Below are 17,645 nucleotides of genomic sequence, written 5' to 3'. Positions count from 1 at the left end.
ATCACTCCAAAGCGCTGATACCAGGATAATTAAAGTGCATCAAAATACAGTACTTGGGTATGCAAAAAATATTTAAAGTGCATAAAATAAAGTGCATAAAGATAAAGTACTTTCATATACCCCCTCAAAGGAGCTTAAAGTTCTGATGCCACAAAAAATAGAGCGATTAAATAGAATACCAATCTCCTGTAAGACAATGTGCACTCCTCCTTATTCATATACTTTAATAACACGTTAACATATTCTTGATAGCCAAATCCACTGAGATAAGGATGAATTTGTCAGTGCCTGCGGTATACACCACAATGTTATCATATACTGCAAATTGATAGTGCTAGTTTAGAGTAGATCAATTTATTCAGCAACCTCCTAAGAGGGAACGTGCATGAAGGGTATAATCGTACCATGGCCCCAACTCAATAGCAAGCATTGGCAAAGCTAATAGGTTTTGCCTTTGTCTTTTTCTTCTATGTAACTGGCTTACAAATATTAGTGAAATGTTATAATAATGTTTGTTTTATTAAATGAAAAACAAACATTATAACATTTTTCTAATGGGACATACATTAAATATGTGCAACCAATTCCCCGATCCTTCATTTGACAGCGAAAGCACTGATCAGGGACGGATGGAAATATATTTTTGTGCAGAGCTTGCAGAGTGGAAAATGCCATCCAACAAGACAAAAAAAGACATCCATTTGAAGTTCGCAGCCTTCAGTGATTTGTGCCCTAGCGCCGAAATGAGCTGCCAGTCCCCCATAGGTAACCAGCAATTGGTTTTCTAGTTCATTTTTCCCCAAATGCGTGGTAACTAAATCTTGATTCTACTGTTTGTGCAAAATCCTGCACCAATTACCTAAATCCTGTCAGCTTACTTCAAACTAGGGGACGAATAACTGTCAGAGCCTCATCTCTTGAAAGTTAGCCGTTAAAAAACTAGTGATATGAATAAAACTACACATATGCCATGAACGAAGCAGAGCACTAATTTGATTTGCCAACTCCTGTAATTCCTTGTATCTAGACTTGTTCGGAAGCTTTGCGGTTTTTATAAAGGCTGGTAAATCAATTGCTGACTATTGCACCATACTCCTCAATAAAAGGTCATCTAATACTCCAGTGCCTTCAATGAGTTGTGCCATGGTCTCAAGCAATGCCGCCTGATAGTAAGTCTGAAAATGAGGACGCGCTAAACCACCTTTGGTTTTAAGCAACTGGAAAATTTAGTATTTAACCATAGTGGTTCTCTTGTTTCAAACAAAGCTTCTGATGAGAGAATCTAACTCCTTAAAATATGAACCATTGATTCTAATTGGAACATTAGAAAAGAGAAATAGAATTAGTGGTAATGCTGACATCTTAGTAAGTGCTACCCTACCCGTCAGCATCAATAGAAGTATCTTTCTAATAAGCCCTGAACTTTCCGGACCAATGCCGGGGGGGGGGGGGAGGGCATGTGGAAGATCAATAGATGATGCATTAAATAAAAAGAGCTCCGTTTTACTTTGATTGATCTTATACCCACCTATATTAGTAAAATCTCGTATTAGCTCAAATGCTCCCTGAATATTAACCATTGGCATTTAGATACAGAATAATACAGTCCGCAAATAATTTTATCTTTTTGGATCCCATCAATAGGGGGGTAAATTGACCCTGTACTATAATCTTCTCTGCTAGAAGTTCGATAAAGAAGGTAAAAAAAGAACAAAAAATGAGGGACATAGGGCACCCATGACAGGTACCTCTATTTATCTTCACAGAGGCCCCAAACCTTGAATTAACCATAAATTTAGCCTCTGCAAATTTCTAAGCATATTTATTAACTGATCGGGAAACCTGAATTTACTCAGACTGCAAAAAGGGCACCCCAAATGACCACGAAGACATTTTCAGCATTACTCATGTCTATCGCAGCATTAGTTTGATTGCTTCTAAAATAATCAATAGCCTGAATTAAAAAGTTTGTATTTGCTACCATAAACCTGTTGGATACAAAATCCCCTCTGTTCTTTATCAATTAGCGTTTTAGCTACGAGGATAACACAAGATGCCCACACTTTAATGAATAATTTATAATCCACATTTAGCAGACTTATCGGCAGGTAGGAATTTAAGTTTGTCGAGATTTGTCTTTCTTAAGAAACCGTACTATGGTGGATTCTTTAAAGTTATCCCAGCACCTTCCCTTATAGAGATAAATAAAGCAGCAAGGAAAAGGAGCAGCTCTTTTGTGAATCCCTTGTAAATTTCTATTGGTGTGCATCATTACCACTTGCATAAGGCATCTTTTGAAGCACTTCCGCCACCTCAGAGATAGTTATTTTTGCTAGCATTATATTTGAGTGTCAGGCGTTCAGGGTAGATGTGATGAGCTGACAAACGTTTTAAACTTGAGAATGGAACTGAATAGGTATTCTCATAAAAACTTCTGTAGTTTTGCACAAAAACCTGAATAATTTTCTCCATCCCTCCCACTGCAAACCACTGCTTCCTTATCCACACTCTCCCAATTCAACGGCATGCAGAACAATCAGCTTGAACAATTCTTCCAGGTGGTGTGTATTTAATAGTGTAAATGTATTCTTGCAATCAAGATGCCAACCTAGCAAGTCTTGTAAAACCCTTCCCATCTGATCCAGGAGACAATATCTTCATTAAATGTTTCTGGTCAGTGCGAATTAAAATGCAGATTTTACACAGCCGGGTGGGCAGAAAATCTGGATTTTATTAAAGACACAGAGGCTAATATTATGCATAAACTACTTTATAGCCACTACTCCAGCAGTCACTTTAAAGAATATAGAACACTGAAAACATTCAACATGACAATAAAACGCTAGAACCCCCAGCCATCTTCCTTCTTTCTTTGCTACTGAAACAACTTCTAAAACAGTCTCTCCTTGAAATAACTTTAAATCCTCCTGTTCTTCTTTTCTCCAAAAATGTCTGCTTCCAGTACAGCAAATTCTTCCATTAGTTCACTTGACCACGCGCTACAAACCAAACAAAAATATGTTGAAACAAGGGAGGGAGTAAAGGGAGGAATAATATTAGCCTCTGTGTCTTTAATAAAATCCAGATTTTCTGCCCACCTGTCTGTGGAAAATCTACATTTTATGGCGAGACCCAGAGGCTAACATTATGCAAGCGTAAAGCCTTTCAATTAAACAAGCTGATTGTCTCAACTGGTTTGAAATAATACCTTCTGAAAGTTTCATCATTCGACCAATCTGCACACCTCAAAATGTCCTGAAGCGCATCACCCATCAAAAAAAAGCTGTCGAAGCAGCCGCACCTCTTACAGCATTTGCCCCAAATGCACTGACATCCACACCTGCTCTTAACATCATCTCCTAGACCCACTGGGCAAGAGTAGGAGAAGACACCGCTTTAAAAGGTTTTTTAAAAGAAATTAATAACTGTGACACCCGGTTGGAAATTGGGTGGGTATCTAGTTGGCAGATGTTTGCACTCTTTCCAAGTAGGGATCACAATCCTAGTCAGTCAAGACCAGTAAGATACACACTAAAAGTTTACCTGTGCTCACCCTGCGGTAGCTTGGCACAGAGCAGTCAGACTAAACTGAAGAGGCAGTGTGTAATATATCTGTGCACACTCACAGTAACACAATGAAGACCCCACAAAAGGACGCCACACCAGTTTAGAAAAATAGCCAATGTTTATCTAGGTGAAACAAGACCAAAACGAGAAAAATCATACACAAGCCAAGTTATGAATTTTGAAAGATTATTTCAAAATGCAGTGCTTGGACACAACAGCTCCCACCCAGGGCTATTTGGTTACGCTGCACTGGAGTAAATCCAAAACTTCAGTCTGACCGCGATCAGAAGCGGGCCCGAGACTGTATTTGGCACCACTTAGAAGAGCAGGACTTACAGCAGAGGAGCCCATATCCTGGGGCAAGATGCAAGTGCACTCTTTGATATCCCAGAGAATTCAGAAACAGAAGGCAAGCTCAGTCAGGCCCTTGGAGAAACTTTAGACTGCAGGATGTAGAGAGTTAGATCCAGTCCTCTCACAAGAAGTAGCAGGCAGCAGGCCAACACAGCAGAGCAAACAGCAAAGTGGCAGTCCCTCCTGACAGCCCCACGGTCCTTCTTTCTGGTAGAATGTCCTCAGTCCAGAAGCGTTATTAGTATACGGTGTCAGAGGCCCAGAAATTATACCCAAAAATGCCTTTGATGCAGGGGTAACGTTTAAACCTGTTTTTGAAGTACACCAGATCCCCTTTCAGTCCAGTTCTGTCTGCCACGATATCTTGGGGGGTGGGGGAGTTATCAGTACCCTATGTGGGGTCAGACCACTACCCTTTAAAGTGTGAGAGCCCCATCACTACCAGGAAGACACATCAGTATGCAGATGGAATGCAGGGGAAGTTGAGTGTTCTGTATTTAAGGCTGCGTGAATGGAATGCACAGAGGTTGCTGTCACCTAACCTTACACACACCAGATGTGGATTTGAGGCAGGCTAAGGCACAGGATGTTCAAAGTAAGAAAATGCCAACAGACCTGCAATTTAAAATCTATCTGTATCACAATATGTGTTTTTAAATTCTGATTCCAGAGACACCATACTCCATTTGTCTATCTTTTCCCACGCAAAATTACACTTAAAAGATTTTTTAAGGAAATTCCCATACTAGCCTATGGGAGAGAAAGTTCGTGCAATAGTGAAAAACGAATTTAAGAGTTTTTCACTACCTGGACATGTCAAACTTAAAAGTATATGTCCAACTCTTTAAATACGCTGCACCCAGTCCAGGGCCTACCTTAAAGATGTCCACCATGTAATAAAAAGCATTTGCAATGCAATGGGTCTTGCTTTTGCTCGAGTTAGAGCTATTAGCGTTTAGAATTCCTAACTGAACTTTTCTTGCCACATAATTTGAAAATGAAAAGTAAAACAGCTGACATAAGCAAGCTGATTCAAAGTGTCATGGTCACCATGAGCGCAAAGAAGAGACACAAAAGGAAAAAGAAGTTTGTTTGCAGTCAAATATATCAGCAAACGTGCAATAATCCATTTAATAGGGTCGATGTCCCAGGTGGTAACAAAACTGCCCCAGGGAGAGACAAACGTAAAGCATTTACCAATGATAAGAAAGGATAAAGGATTTTTGAAAGGCAAGCCCATGAACGAGTGACAGTGATGGGCATGCGGTTGGCATGGTTAAAAGCCCACAAATAGATTACAATAGGCCAGAGCTCTTGACCTAAAAAGGAATGTTTGGGTCTGGCAAGTGGGTACACTTGTCATGTCGAAATGGCAGTTTAAACTGCACACACAGGCTCTGCAATGGCAGGTCTGGGGCATCTTTGAAAAGGCAACTGCAATAGTAGCATTTGACTTACAGTCTGTGGTACACATAGTGCACTTTACTAGGGACTTATTAGTAAATCAAATATGCCAATCATGGAGAAGCCAATGTTACCATGTTTTAGACACAGGCCACATGCACTTTAGCACTGGATAGCAGTGCAGCACACAGTCAAAACAGGAGGTCAGAAACCAAAAAGTCAGGGGAAGTCAAGCCAAAAGATGCCAGATCTAAGACACCTCCATAGGCCTCACATTCAAAGTTCTTTCATACTCCTTAACACAATGCCATACACACAATCTTTCTCTTTCATAAAAAAAAAAATGGAAAAATAGTTTTAGAATTAGTTTTGGTTCTTCTGGTCAAATAAAAGCATACCCGTTCTGGAGTGAAAAACCCTGCTTGATACATCAAGAGCTCTAACATTAGATACCATTTAAAACAACAGCAAACACAAAAAAATGCTAACTTCATAGACAAATCTCTAAGAGTTGGAACACCGTTTTGTCCCCAACTCTCAATATGTGTCATAATAGACATGTCCCACACAGAATCATATCTAGTCATTGGTGGTGTTACAATTCTAATGCTTCTCATTAGTCTCCATATTAAAACATCCTGTCCCATGGATAGTCCATTCACCTGAATATGTCCTGCTGCAATTGCTGACCTATGAACATCATTAGTCCAATAGACTAAACCATTTGCAAACATCTCTGACAAATAACTAACAAACTCAACTACATCTGCTGAAAAGGGACCAAACTCTCTCCAAACACCAGCAAACCCACTTCCTCCAAGCCAATCTATACATTTTCCTTCTTCCAGGTGCCCAAGATTCCCTGGTAAGATCTGAAGCTTTTGCTGAAAGGATTGCCACCTCCCAAACTCTCCTGAAAATTTCCAAGCCACTAAACTCAAATGACCTGTCCTCACCATAGTGTGTGTTTCTCCTTCTGGCCCTCCAGTAGTTCTTGAAACATTGGCAGCAATATTGGAAAAGCAACTGATAACTCCAATAGGCTTGGAAACCAAACCTGAGATCTCCAAAGTGGAGTTACCACCACTACTGTTTCCTTCCACTTGTGAACCATTAGAGTTCCCTGAGCTATTATCAAAAATGGAGGAAACGCATATGGATGTAGGTCTCTTCAATCTTGACGAAATGCATCCACTACCGCCAACTCGGGATCAGGACGCCAACTGAAAAATCTCTTCACTTGAGCGTTTTGCCTGTACGGAAATAAATCTACTTTGAAAGGGCACCATATTCTCTTCAGGTTCAAAAACACTTATCCGTTCAATGTTCAATCGCTGGAATCCTTAAAATTCCTCGAAAACTAATCTGCTTCCACATTGCTCCGACCTGGAATATGTTCAGCTTGCACTGATACATTCCTGATTAGGGAGTAATTCCAAAATTCTCTTGCCAGGTCTACCAATTCCTTTCACTTTGGACCTCCCAATTTGTTTACATATATCACTGCTATGACATTGTCCACCCTTAGCAGAAGTGAACACCTCACCTTGTTGCTCATGGAACACCTCATGGCAAATGGCCCTGATAACAACTCCAGACAATTTATATGCATCCTTCTTTCTTTCTCTGTCCAGCACCCTCCTGGTGACACAACACAACAACAGGCACCTCAACCATCTAACCTGGCATCTGATTCTAATATCAAATCTGGACAGTGGCCAAATATTGCTCTCCCATTTCATGCCTCCATATTTCTCGGCCACCACTGAAGTCCCTCCCTCGCCTCTTAGGTAAGTGTACTTGTCTCTTCATATTTCAACCCACTTCTCACATGAACTGCCTTCAACCTCTGAAGTGGCCGATAATTCAAACGTCTAGGAAAGATAGCTGAAATAGTTGAAGATAACAACCCTATTACTTGAGCCAATATTCGTAATGAAATATAATCCATATCCAGAACTCTCTGAATCTCTTCTGTATCCTCTTTAATTTATCTCTTGGAAATCTTAACTCCTCTTTTTACTGTATCTACTAAGAATTCCAAAAACTGAGTCACATGATTTGGTTCCAAACTTGACTTGTTCCTGTTCACCACACACCCCAAACCTTTCAACTACCTTACTGCCAAATCTGTATGAGCTTTCAATTTCAACCTGTCCCCTATCAAAATGTCGTCCAAGTAAATAATTTAATGTATCCCTTTCTCTCGAAGAAAAGAAACCACTGGCCAAAGGACCTTCTTGAAGCACCACAGGGCAGATGATAGACCAAAGGGTAGACATACAACAAACTACCACATCTTCCCGTCCCACCTGAATTGCACCGATTTGATCCTTGAAATGTAATCAAGTCAACCTATCTGAAAAATGCCCCCTAACATATGCATCCTTTCCATCTTAAAATAGTGGTAAGCTACCCAATCGTTGAGCCTCTTCAAATTTATCACTGGATGCATCCCTCTGTCCTTTTTCTCCACTAGAAAAAGATTGCTTATAAACACAATCAGTTCCTGATGGACTTGCTCTATTGCAGCTTTTCCCAACAATTCCTATACCTCTTTTACCAACTCTGTCAAATCTTGATGAAATTTTAATTTTCTGGGACCGGAGATTGAATCGGTTCTGCAGTGAAGTCTATGTGATGGCCTTATACTATTTGCAACACTCAAGGATCTGCTGTCATCCGTACCCAACAGTGATAAAACTGGGCAAGTCTGCCGCCCAATTTTAACGTGATAACAAAAGGGTCTAACCTTACTTGTTCCCCGGGTGCAACGAGATCCTCTTTCTCTGGACCTCGGTCTCTGAAGGTAGAAGCTGCCTGATTGTATTGAACCCTGGTTCTGTAATAAGGGTCTAAATCCCCAAGCAAAACAATTCCTTGTGATTCCCTGACCTCGGCCGGGGATACCAACCCATCACACGCCTATCCCTTCCAAAAACACGGACACCAAACACTTTCTTGATATCTCTCTGTTACTTCTGTATGGAACTAAATGCACCCACAAATTTAGTCATTTCCTTAATGAATACATCACCAAACAGAAGACCATTTTCCGCTGGACCTGCCTCATTGTTTGCCAAGTCCATGAATTTTGGTTGACTCTCAAGTAAGGTCCCCTTTCTGCTTTCTACGGAAATTGCTTTGATGGCGTTACCCAATAGACAAACTGCATGCTGCACCCATTATCTCAGCTCGTCAACATCCTAACCTTCCTTATTTATATGTGTCTTTTCCGTCACATCAAACTTTTTTGTTAACAGGCCTATTACGTCCTGTAATTTATCTTGGCACATTTGCAAACCTTTGTTTAGACTCTTGCGTGAAGCTCAGCCTCCTTTTCCTATTAAGACTAAAATCTTGGCATCCAACTCCAGAGTTACCATTACTTTATTCGTCAAAAAAGGTCTAGTACACTCTGACTTCATTCTTAGCCTAGCTTCCTTTGGTATTTCCCTCCTTAACCAGAATTCTACACATGCAGAGAAGGTGTCCATTCTGGAGATAATGGATGCTTTATCATCAAAGGGTAAAACACGAATTCTCCCAAACGATCCATCAAAATATTTGTGCCCATCTCCTTATTAATTTCCAAGACTTTCTTTTTCCTTGATTTCTCGAAACATTGTTCCTCAGAATCAAAATCAGACAAGCAACCTAACTCTACCTCTGCACTGGCAGAGGATTAATCGCATTGTACCATTGAATGTTTACATGTCTTTTAATATTTTCTTTTTACAGGTCTTTCATACACCCACCGTAAGTGTCCTCGACACAAGCTTGGCCTATACATTCACAGGAATCTTGTTCTGCCTCCACACACCTTTATCTTTTATTTTGAAGGACACGCACCTCAATATTCTTCCTTTTTCTGGACACTTTACCTTTTTTCTCTATATGAGAACTAGCCTTGTCTGGGACCAAAAATTGTCCTCCTTATAACAAATACCTCTGGCCTATAGCATAGAATCCAATCTTCTATCCATCCTAATGCCGACCTCTCAGGTAATCTTCTCAATAAACTTTAAGAGCATGTCATCTAATACCTCTTGATGTTCTTTCTGTAACCTTTCCTCATACATAGTACTATCCATTAGTGATAATAATCTATAGTCACCACTGAACCAAGAAAGAAAGCTCAAAAAAGCGTAAACAAAGATTCAAAACCTAAATCTGTATCACTGGCAAACACTTCTAATAAGCATAATCTGAAATTAGCTGTAACTGTCAAAATGAAGTTTGAGTTGACAGTGTCACCTTTAACCCCATCGGTGCTGAGGACGAACGATTCCGTCACTGAAAACAAAAGTGAAATGAGCTGATTGGCTCACCCCACTTTCACTGCCTAGGGTGCTTGCATGGCTATCTCAGTCTCCCAAGCATCTAGGCAGAAGAGAGAGGTATCAATGGAAAGAAGAGAATCCTCCCTTTTTAATGGCACCCTCCTTTAGTGGATTCCAGCTTGGGGATCGCCACAGTGGGCACAGTCGTTCTGCGCTCCCCCCGGGGGCAGATGGAGATTATTACCTCCCATCTGCCCCACGGTGGGGGGCAGAATGCACACTAGACACCAGGGAAGATTTCTTTTTTTTTTTTTAATTAAATGAGGGGTGGTGGCATTGCCATGCCCCTTTCTTAAAAAAAAAAATGGGGACAGTCTTTCTGCCCCACTGGGGTGGCTTATTGGGTAATTACCCCTGATTCGCTCCCTAGGGATAACATTTTTTTTTTTTTAAATAATAATAATAATAATAATAATTAAAAAAAAGAAAAGAAAAAAAAAAAAAAAGGGTGGGTGCTGCCTTTCTGCTCCCCCTACGGACTAACGCACCTCATCGCAATGGCAAGCAAGAGGTCGTCTGACCTTTTTGGGTGTTGATTTTACATATGGGCCAGGTGAGCTTGGCTAACTCCCATAATCGCCTAACTTACAATGGTAAACAGCTGCACTTTTTGGGCTTATGTAGGCTGCCACCTGGAAAAACCTACCAGACCCAGACACTTCTGAAAATTAGACATCTGGGGGAGTCCAGGGTGGTGTGTTTTACATGCACCCTAAACAATTTGCATACCCGCAATGCCCTGCTCCAGCTTTGCCTGTAGTCGTGCATTTTCCCTACACTTCTACAATGGAAACTTCCAGAATCCACAGATATCCACAAAATTCCTACCACTCAGCATTGTCCCACCTGTGCTGATGAAAACTCTGCCCCCCGTGTGGCTCAACCTCGCATCAGTGACCGGAACAGATCCAACCGAGGGCGACCGAAGTCTCCATGCAAGGGATGATATTGTCTTTGGTTTGATCAGTTCCTGTTGCGTCACTAAACCCGCTGCCACACTTGGGTGGCTGGGCCTATCGGCACAGTTGGTGCAATGTTGGGTTGTAGGAATCTTGAGGATTCCTGTGAATTCTTGAAGTCTCCATAAGAGACATGTACGAAAAATGCATGACTTCAGGCAAATTTTGAGGTTTGCAGGACATTGTTGGGAAAAAAACAAAAAAAAAAAACCTAATGGGATCCACACATATCAAACCATCCTGGATTTCCCTAGGTGTCTGGGTTTCAAAAATGTACAGGTTGGCTAGGTTTCCCTAGGTGCTGGCTGAGTTAGGGTTGAAAATCTAGAGCTACCCACATCACAAAATGAGGGTCAGTTTTCTGTGGAAAAATGTACTGCAGCCATGTTGCCTTTCAGGCTGTTTCCTGTCGCAGGCACTAACTAAGTGTACTCACACAAGTGAGATATCATTTTTAATAGGGATACATGGGGAAATGAGGGGTGGAAGAAAGTTTGTGGCTCTCCACAGATTCCAGACCTTTCCACCATAGAATTGTGAGGAAAATGTTTTTTTTTTTTGTCAAAGGGTGAGGTTTGCAAGGGGTTCTGGGAAAGAAATGCGGTGAGAGCTGTGCACCCCGGATTCCCCTAGGTATCTAGTTTTCAAAAATGTACACGTTGCCTAGGTTTTCCAAGGTGCCAGCTGAGCTAAGGTCCAAATATAGAGCTACCCACATCAGAAAAGAGGGTCAGTTTTTGTTGGAAAAATGCAGTTCAACAGTGTTGCGTTTTGGGCCATTTCCTGTTGTGGGCACTAGGTCTACCCACACAAATGAAGTACCATTTTTTTTTTTTTGGGAGACTTGTGGGAGCGTAGAATAGTAGAACATTTGTTATTACCCATTGGAATTCTTGCATTTGTGCGTTTCAAATATAAGCCAGTGTATAAGAAAGATTACATTTTGAAAAATACCCTCCAAATTATACGCAAGGATGGGTACCCACAAAATTAGATCAGAGATGTAGAAATAACCATTGCTCTTAAACGCTATCTTTTGCCCATTTCAGAAAAACATGAGTTTCAATTTTTCGCTCTGCCTATTTTGCTGAAAATCGGTCTATATTTGGTACTCAATATAAACCAATGTATGGTGCAGATCAGTTGTTTTCTTGGAGAACCTACAAACCCTACATGTCCCCGCAACCAGAAGGGTCTAGCAGACGTAATGGTATATTGCTTTTGTCATTTTGCCATTGTGACAAAAAGAATTAAAATATTGTCACAAATGCCCATTTTTTCCTACTCATTTTCAATATTTCTTTTATTCAACAGTTATTTTCCTTGGGAAAACTTTGAAGGATCCACTATTATGACGTGTTGCAGAATTTGGAATTTTGCCTACTTTTCAGAAAATCTATAGCTTTTCTGGATCGCCCATGGGTTTTACACTGGTTTCCACCTACTGGAAGTAGGTTGAGAGCACAAAAAATAAAGGAGATAGGCTACCTCTTAGAAAAATGCTCAAACTGTGGTACAAATGTTTTTTTGATTAGTCCCGCATGTTCCTGAAAGCTAGAAAAACAATCGTGGATGCCATTTTAAGGGGGATAAAACAGACATTTTTACCTCGAGCACTTTTTCCCTACTTTTCTCAAAAGACTCAAAATTTGGCCATATTTTGTCTATTTTCTGAGTCCCCTCCAGGGGAATCCACAAACCCTGCAGATCTTTATCATCCCCAGGATGTTGGAAAAAAAGGACTCTTGCATGGCTAGAATATGTGTACAGAACGTTATGGAGGCCTAAGCGAATAAAAGGGCTCAGCAGTGGCGGGTGGGGTGTGGCCCAGCAGTGAAAGGGTTAACTGAAAGGTTACTGTGGCCCAATCTTGTAAAATGGCCAACCTTCGTTGTGACATCATGCGCACACAGGTCGATTAGTCCTACTTCTATCTCCCTTAAAGCTTACAGCTGTGCGTATGGCGCTGCCTCCTATGTGTGGAAGTGCCTGAAAGACGCTGTACCTCGCACTAGACCTTCTGATGCGCTCCCTCAAGGATGCCTCACCATGCGGGTCTCACAAAGGAAACAGCACATGCACAATCCGCACGTAGCTACGGACACAAGAGCTTGAGCCGCACCCCAAACACGGGCCTTACGAGGGAAACAGCATATGCACCTGCCGCACGCAGCCACTGTTGCTACAGATACAAGAGCTTAGCTTGAGCTGTGTCCCGAGTGAAAACGCTTTTACAAATTTAACAATAAAGCTTAACTAAGATGATAAGTAACCTACTAACTGTTGTCAAAAGTACTAATCACAACTTTGGCATATGAAATCTACAACATTAATGTCTTAAAGCTATGTTTAAGAGGAAAATCACAAACCTAAAACAATACCAATTCCAAACAGATACCATCTATGGCATATTTACATTTTAGTGAAAGTTTCTCAACCCATCTATTTCTAGACTTGTTTAAACATTCAATCAATTCTGTCTACACCAGATATATTCTTTCAAACCATGCACAAGGTACTTACCTGCATGAAAAAGCAGCATACAAGGAATATGGCTGGAGGTTCTGGTCTTTCATTGTCTTGTTTTCAGTGTTCTATATTCTTTAAAGTGGCTGTTGGAGTACTAGAAATAAAGGAGTCTATGCAGAATGTCAGCCTCCGGGTTTTACAATAAAATCTGACAGCCCCCCACATATGTCATGAAATATTCCAACTTCCATGCAGCTGCCTTCCTCTCAATCACAGAATAATGTTGTTCTGTTGTGGTCAGGGAACGTAAGGCAGAAGCAACAGTCTTTTCAGGACAGCACTATATCTGTGACAAAACTTCCCCTATACCAAAGGCACTGGCATCAACATTCAAAAGTCTTTAATTTTGTATCAAAAGAAACCAAGAAATCTACTTTACACACCTCCTCTTTGATACTGTAAAAACCTTTTTGTTGTGTCTCACCCCAAGTGAAATTGAGGTCCTTTCCCATTAAAACCTTTAAGCATTCAGATTTATTTGCGAAATTCCTGGCAAACATAGAACAGTTTTCTATTAACCCAAGGAAAGATCGCATTTGAGCCTTATTTTGAGGCATTGGTGCCAAGTTTATTAATCTTTCTTTGGCTTACCACCCTCAGCAGACAGAGTGTGCTTAAGTATTAAACTTAATTCACCAACAATACATATTTTTCTTTCCTGCAAGTTAAACCCGACTGCTATTCTAGCTAAGGTCTCTTTCAAGGCACTATTGTGACTTTCCACACAATCCACACAATCTACACAACACCAAAATGTCGTCATAAAAATAAAGGATGTTGTTCAAGCCTTTGAACTCTTCACTGTAGGAGGCTGGCCTGGCTTGTAGTGGGTACCAGAGGTACTTACACCTTGTGCCAGGTCCAGTTATCCCTTATTAGTGTAGAAGAGGTGTTTCTAGCAGCTTAGGCTGATAGAAGGTAGCTATGGCAAAGCAGCTAAGGCTGAACTAGGAGACATGTAAAGCTCCTACGATACCACTGGTGTCATGTGGACAATATCATAAGAAAACACAATACACAGAAGTACTAAAAATAAAAGGTACTTTATTTTTATAACAATATGCCAAAAGTATATCAGTGAGTACCCTCAGTATGAGGATAAGTTATATACACAAGATATATGTACACAAAGAAAAATTATGCAGGTAATAGCAAGAAAAGTAATGCAAGCAGTGTAAAGATACAGTAGATTGAAATAGGAGCACATAGGTATAGGGGCAACACAAACCATATACTCCAAAAGTGGAATGCGAACCACGAATGGACCCCAAACCTATGTGAGCTTGTAGAGGGTCACTGGGACTGTAAGTAAACAGTGAGGGTTAGAAAAATAGCCCACCCCAAGACCCTGAAAGGTAGGTGTAAAGTGCACCTACTACCCCCAGAGAGCACAGAAGTCGTGATGGGGGGGATTCTGCAGGAAGAACAAACACCAGCAATGCAACAACAGTGGATTTCCGGACCTGAGTACCTGTAAGACAAGGGGATCAAGTCCAATAGTCGCAACAGTGTCGAGAGTGGGCAGGAGCCCAGGAAATGCCAGCTGAGGGTGCAAGGAAGCTGCCACCTGTTGGAAGAAGCTCGGAGTTCTGCATGAAAGAAGAGGACTAGGAACTTCTCCTTTGGAGGATGGATGTCCCACGTCGCGATGAAGCTTGCAGAGGTGTTCCCACGCAGAAAGACCGCTAACAAGCCTTGCTAGCTGCAAGGGTCGCTGTAGAGGTTTTTGGGTGCTGCTGTGGCCCAGGAGGGACCAGGATGTCGCCACTTGGAGGAGGAGACAGAGTGGGCGCCCAGCAACTCAGGGAGCCCTCACAGAAGCAGGCAGCACCCGCAGAAGTACCTGAACAGGCACTTGGAAGAAAAGTGAACCGGAGTCCACCCGAAGTCACAAAAGGGAGTCCCACGACGCCAGAGGACAACTCTGAAGGTTGTGCACTTCAGGAAGGAGTGTCGGGGACCCAGGCTTGGCTGTGCATGAAGGAACTCCTGGAAGAGTGCACAGGAGCCGGAGCAGCTGCAAATCACGTGGTACCCAGCAATGCAGTCTAGCGTGGGGAGGCAAGGACTTACCACCACCAAACTTGGACTGAAGAGTCACTGGACTGTGGGAGTCACTTGGAGAGAGGTGCTGAGTTCCAGGGACCACGCTTGTCGTGCTGAGAGGGGACCCAGCGGACCAGTGATGCAGTCTTTTGGTGCCTGCGGTTGCAGGGGGAAGATTCCGTCGACCCACAGGAGATTTATTCAGAGCTCCTGGTGCAGAGAGGAGGCAGGCTACCCCCAGAGCATGCACCCCCTGCAAACAGTCAAGAAAGCCGGCAGGATGAAGCGATACAAGGTTGCTAGTAGTCGTCTTGCTACTTTGTTGCTGTTTTGCAGGCGTCCTGAGCAGTCAGCGGTCGATCCTTTGGCAGAAGGTGAAGAGGGAGATGCAGAGGAACTCTGGTGAGCTCTTGCATTCGTTATCTGGTGAGATCCCCAAAGCAGAGACCCTAAGTAGCCAGAAAAGGAGGTTTGGCTACCTAGGAAGGAGGATTGGCTACAAAGAGAGGTAAGAGCCTATCAGAAGGAGCCTCTGACGTCACCTGCTGGCACTGGCCACTCAGAGCAGTCCAGTGTGCCACAGACACCTCTGTTTCCAAGATGGCAGAGGTCTGGGACACACTGGAGGAGCTCTGGGCACCTCCCCTGGGAGGTGCAGGCCAGGGGAGTGGTCACTCCCCTTTCCTTTGTCCAGTTCGCACCAGAGCTGGGCTGGGGGATCCCTGAACTGGTGTAGACTGGCTTATGCAGAGATGGGCACCATCTGTGCCCATCAAAGCATTTCCAGAGGCTGGGGAAGGCTACTCCTCCCCAGCCTTCACACCTATTTCCAAAGGGAGAGGGTGTTAGACCCTCTCTCAGAGGAAGTCCTTTGTTCTGCCTTCCTGGGCCAGGGCTGCCTGGACCCCAGGAGGGCAGAAACCTGTCTGAGGGGTTGGCAGCAGCAGCAGCAGCTGCAGTGGAGACCCCGGAAAGACAGTTTGGCAGTACCCGGGTTCTGTGCTAGAGACCCGGGGGGTCATGGAATTGTCCCCCCAATGCCAGAATGGCATTGGGGTGACAATTCCATGATCTTAGACATGTTACATGGCCATGTTCGGAGTTACCATTGTGACGCTGTACATAGGTAGTGACCTATGTACAGTGCACGCGTGTAATTGTGTCCCCGCACTCACAAAGTCGGGGAATTTGCCCTGAACAATGTGGGGGCACCTTGGCTAGTGCCAGGGTGCCCATACACTAAGTAACTTTGCACCCAACCTTCACCAGGTGAAGGTTAGACATATAGGTGACTTATAAGTTACTTAAGTGCAGTGGTAAATGGCTGTGAAATAACGTGGACGTTATTTCACTCAGGCTGCACTGGCAGGCCTGTGTAAGAATTGTCAGAGCTCCCTATGGGTGGCAAAAGAAATGCTGCAGCCCGTAGGGATCTCATAGAATCCCAATACCCTGGGTACCTCAGTACCATATACTAGGGAATTATATGGGTGTACCAGTATGCCAATGTGAATTGGTAAATTTAGTCACTAGCCTGTTAGTGAGAAATTTGGAAAGCAGAGAGAGCATAACCACTGAGGTTCTGGTTAGCAGAGCCTCAGTGAGACAGTTAGGCATCACACAGGGAACACATACAGGGCACATACTTATGAGCACTGGAACCCTGCCTGGCAGGGTCCCAGTGACACATAGACTAAAACAACATATATACAGTGAAATATGGGGGTAACATGCCAGGCAAGATGGTACTTTCCTACACATCCCCCCCCCCCACAAACAAAGGACAATAAGACTAGCCATGACCTGATGAGTCTTCATTGTTTAAGTGGAAATATCTGGAGAGTCCATCTGCACTGGAGTGGGTACTCCCAGGTCTATGTTCCACTGTATAGTACATTCCCTGTAGAGATACACTGGCAGGGTCCCAGTGACACATAGACTAAAACATCATATATACAGTGAAATATTGGGGTAACATACCAGGCAAGATGGTACTTTCCTACATTCACTCATCGTCCTTTGGAAGACACTTGCCACTGGCGATAAACCAAATGACATCCTGGTGAATTGATAAGTGCTTTCCATTGCAATGAAGAACATCACAGACTTGGACCGATAATGAAGCTGAATTTGTCAAATGTGATTCAAATTGAAGCAAGAGACCTACTTTACACACCAGTACGTGAGAGTTATTGAAGACATTTCCATTACAACAAGTTATACCTGAAAGTGAGAATAGTTGAGAACCGCTTGCATCTCCTGTGCTCCGTACAATGCGGCTTAGTGCAGCACGCGTTTGCCTCTGCTCGAACTGACTCAGCGAGAAAGATACAGGTGGTTGCCTGCCTACGTGTCTACCCATACTCCAATCAGCGTATATTGCCATGGCTAAAGGTACTAGCACTCGTCTCTCTGCATGTATAGCCACTCACTAGCCATTAAA

At 42.7% G+C, this 17,645-nt stretch overlaps 1 protein-coding gene across 2 annotated transcripts in view; it reads right to left on the bottom strand.

Annotated features, from left to right (window-relative positions):
- Window positions 1–17,645, bottom strand: part of PGM3 (phosphoglucomutase 3) — a 328,635-nt gene that overhangs the window by 301,611 nt on the left and 9,379 nt on the right. The window lies entirely within an intron of this gene.

Source organism: Pleurodeles waltl, chromosome 5 (genome assembly GCF_031143425.1).
Source record: "Pleurodeles waltl isolate 20211129_DDA chromosome 5, aPleWal1.hap1.20221129, whole genome shotgun sequence".
Classification (NCBI taxonomy): Eukaryota; Metazoa; Chordata; class Amphibia; order Caudata; family Salamandridae; genus Pleurodeles; species Pleurodeles waltl.
Note: the sequence above shows the minus strand (reverse complement) of the source record. Positions and strands in the feature narration are given on the sequence as shown.